Source organism: Mus caroli, chromosome 7 (assembly GCF_900094665.2).
Source record: "Mus caroli chromosome 7, CAROLI_EIJ_v1.1, whole genome shotgun sequence".
Taxonomy (NCBI): domain Eukaryota; kingdom Metazoa; phylum Chordata; class Mammalia; order Rodentia; family Muridae; genus Mus; species Mus caroli.
The window spans coordinates 24,405,997-24,410,492 of record NC_034576.1 but is presented as its reverse complement, the minus strand read 5'-3'; positions in this window follow the sequence as shown (position 1 = coordinate 24,410,492).

Sequence of the window (4,496 nt, the reverse complement as noted above, 5' to 3'; positions counted from 1 at the left end):
GTGTGTGTGTGTGTGTGTGTGTGTGTGTGCGTGTGTGTGTGCTGGGACTCAAACCTGGGTCCTTGGCAAGAGCAACAATGCTCTTCACTGCTGAGCCATCTCTCCAGCCCTGCCCCCTCCCCATTCTTGAATAGAGTGTGAAAAGGGAACTCTGACAACAAACGACTGGCGAGGTTGGCAAGTGCCATCACGCTGGGGAGCCAGCCTTGGACTTGGAGCCAGTCTGTAGGACATGGGAGCTTGGAGACTTATCATTCAACCTTGGGATTCAGGCACCCACTATGTGCCTGCCATAGTTAATTTTCCAGGAACCCCACAGTGAGCAACACAACTCGTGAAACCTGCTTTCAGAGAGCTTGCATTTTAGACAGAGAGGCAGTAACACGACCAGACAGTGACTTAATTCCATGATGCTGTGAAGGAAACACAAAAGCAGCTCACACGGTGTGTGGGAACAGGAGGCAGTGGCAGCCTTGGAGATGAGTCCCGGGGATGAGAACCCTGGGAAGAGGCAGGCAGTACTCAGGGGCTGCACCATGTCAAAGGCCCTACTGTGGGATTGATCTAGGTTTCTTCCAGTGTGACTGGAGTGTGGTGCCTACGTGGGAAAAGAAGGAAGATCCTACAGGGCCCTCGAGACCATGGCAAGGTGGCTGGGTTTGTGCGTGGGAATGCTGGGGAGTTCATAGAAGACTCTGGAGGGAAGGGCGCATATGAACATCCTGGTGCAGGGAAATACTTTCAGCCTTTGGACAGCTCCCTGCGCAGGTGTCCCCTCGCAGGCTTTGCGAAGGGCTTTTGGCTCTAGGAACTTAGAGTTCGAGCACAGCAGGGAGCGCCTATGGGCAGTTTGGAGCCTGGTTCAGTAGGAGGTGCTGAGGTTCCTGGGATGAGAGAGGGCCTTTCCCAGGGAAGGCCCAGGGCCAGGTACCTGCTCTCTAGGAAACTGGGTGGGTCTGGGTGCCATGGACTCTCCCCAGGAAACAATAGTCTGAGTATTGCAGGCTGGCAAAAGACACAGCCTTCGTGGTCAGTGAGACTCTCGGGTTTTGCTGTGATTGCTCTTAGTTTCCTCGTGATTAAAATGGGAATAACACAAAACGAGCCCCATTGAAAGATGAATAAGAAGGGGTCCTGAGCATGGTTCTGTCAGTAAAATGCTTTTCTTTTTCCTCTTTTTTTAAAGAGAAGGATGAGTTTGAACTCCAGGACCTATTTACAAATGCCAGATTATGTATTGTATCAATTTTATAATCCCAGTGTTGGAGAGGCAGAGGCAGGAGCATTCCCGAGACTTACTGGACAGCCAGTCTAGACTAACTGGTGTACTCCAGGCTAGGGGTAGACCCTGTATCAAATGAGATGTTCTGAGGTTGATATCTGAGGTTGTCCTCTGACTACCACACATATGTATACACTCCTGTGACTCCATGTACATGCATACACACACCCCACACCGCATACACACACCCCACATTTTTAATAGGCAGAAAGTGGGAGAGATCTTCTCTTTAAAAAAGAGCAATGGAGGAAGACACCTGATGTTGATCCTGGCACACAGTGTCACATGCATCTGTAACCACATTCACACACAATGCAGAAATGAAACACCTGTGGCTTTCACCTGTGATCCTAGTGCTTAGGGAGTCTAAGAACCTGTGACTGCCACCCGTAATCCTAGCGCACAGGAGTCTGAGGCAGAAGGATTGCCAGAAGTTCGAGGCTAGACTGGAACACAGAATGAGCTTAGACTATTCTTGTCTCCTATTCAGAGACAGGGAAACTGAGCTCAGGGGAACTCGCCTTCAATCATCACATGGCCGGTGCTGGAGCAGGGAACTCACTGGATTTTTTTTTAAATTGTGTATGCATAGGTGTTTCACCTGCATGTATGTCTGTGCACCACATGTATAGGAGGTGCCCATGGAGGCCAGAAGAAGGTATCAGATCCTCTGGAACTAGAGTTGAAGGTGGTTGTGAGCTGCTCTGTGGGTTTCTGGGGATTGAACCCAGGTCCTCTAGAAGAGCAGCCAGTGCCCTAACCACTGGGCCATCTTTTTGGCTCTGGTGACCTTTTATCTTCTTTGAACCACAGTACAGTTCTTTACTTCTTTCTTGATGTGACCCAGAAACTCTGGCAGCTTTGGAAATGGTGGTGGCAACTGGGTATGAGGAGGAATACCTACCTGTTTCCATGGACTCATGGAGCCTGTTTCACTGCCTGGCATCACCCCCTGCTCCTGCCAACATGTCCCTTCCCCTCCAGATCTCCTCTTTCCCCCACTGTTCACTGGAAATGACCTTGGCATCTCCCCATCTCAGTCTCTTAGGCCTCCGGACCCTGCCTTGACCTTGGACACTCATCTTATCCTCACGGCCCTACCTTTCCCCTGAGCCTGGACTGCCGCCCCAGCCTTCTCACGAGCCATCTTGCCTCCAATTCACCCAAATCAGTTCCCGAGAGATCTCTTGACTCAGAATATCTATTATAAGACTTCCATCAACCTAAGTGTAGGGGAACATGCCTATAATCTTAGCACTCGGGAGGCTGAGGCAGGAGGCTACATGGGGCCAGTCTGGGCTACATGGTGAGATCCTGTCTCCAAAGTAGAGGAAGGGGAAGGAGGAGAATGAGTTGGAGGAGATGGAAAGAGAGGAGGAGGGGGAGAGGAGGAGGGGGGACAAGGAAGAGGGTGAAGGGGAGGAGGAGTAGGGTGAAGGGCAGAAGTAGAGTGAAAAGGATGAGGAAGACAAAGAGGAGTAGGGTGAAGGAGAGGAGGAGTAGGGTGAAGGGGAGGAGGAGTAGGGTGAAGGGGAGGAGGAGTAGGGTGAAGGGGAGGAGGAGTAGGGTGAAGGGGAGGAGGAGTANGAAGGGGAGGAGGAGTAGGGTGAAGGGGAGGAGGAGTAGGGTGAAGGGGAGGAGGAGTAGGGTGAAGGGGAGGAGGAGTAGGGTGAAGGGGAGGATGAGTAGGGTGAAGGAGAGGAGGAGTAGGGTAAAGGGGAGGAGGGTCAAGAGGAGGAAGAAGGCAAAGAAATAGAGGAGGGTGAAGGGGAGAAGGGCAAAGAGAAGGGAGAAGAGGGGGATGGAAGGAGGAGGGGGAGGGGGGTGCAGAAGCTGCCCCTGTGTCACTACATCTCCTGCAGGGTTGGGATCTCTTTTGGTTCTAATTTTTATGAGCTCAGGTCTCTCCTTCGTTATTTCCAATGGTGGAGAGATCCTCCCAGGCACCTGGGGCTTACTCTCCCTTCACCTCCTCCTCCTTAACTCACATCATCACCAGTTTCCAAATCTCAGCTCTGCCTACTGGCAAAACTGTCTCCAGGGATATCTGCCCGCTCCTCCCCTGCTGCTACAACCTACCCAGTCACACAGGATGCCCCGCACAATACCTTTTAGTGTAGCCCTCATTAAAATGTTCACATAGGGGCTGAAGACCTGGCTCAGAGGTTAAGAGTGCTGGCTGCTCTTGCATAGGACCCAAGTTCAACTTCCAGCTCCCACATAACAGCTCACAAATCCCCAGGCATGTACACGGTATACATACATACAGGCAGGCAAAGACCCATGCACATAAAATGATTTTTTAAAAGTCTTAAAAATACTGACAGAGAGGCTGGGAGAGAAGTTGTCTGTAAGTGCCTGCAGCCCAAGCTCAGGGACCTGAGTTCAATTCCCAGCACAGATGTCAAACGCTTCAGTGCTGGGAGATGGAGACAGGATATGCCTGGGGCTTGCTGGCCAACCAGTCTACCCAAATTGGCACCTAGATACCAGTGAGAGACCTCATCTAAAAAAGCAGAGGCAAATGGCTCCTGAGGAGTGCCAACCCCTGCACGTGTGTAAGCACACACACTTGGACACACCACACATACATATGTACATGTACACACACTGTTCATAGAATCACACCACTTCCACTTAAAACCCTTCCTACTCTTCCTGGATTAAAATTTAACCCCTTTTCTTTCTCTTCTTTGTATGCTCTGGGGATGGAGCCCAGAGCCTTGTGTGTATTGAGCAAGCGCTCTGCTTCTGAGCCACGGTTCAGCTACTCACTGGCATCTACCACTGAGCTACCTCTCTGCCCTCCAGAGCTAATATGGCCGCAAGGCCTGAGTGCTTCAGCCCTGCTGTCTCTCCACAGCGTTGCCCAGCACAGCCTCTTCCCCTCTCCCAGCACTCAGCTATGCCACCCTCGCTGCTGTTTACCGCTTAGAGGCCATCACCTCCTCTGTGCACATTGCCTGGAAATACCGCATTGCATGCTTTGTCTTCTCAAGTCTGTACAGTCTGAAGTCGATCAGATTGCTATGTAAATGCGCTTCATCAGGGCAGCTTTCTTATAGCATACCCTCCTCCAGTTTATTCCAAGTGTTCGTTCTATCCTGTGTGTGTGTGTGGGGGGGGATGCAGGGGGTCTTTGAGACAAGCTCTCTCCATTATTTTGCTCCAGCTGTCCTGGAACTCACTGCGTGGTCTTGAACTCACAGATATC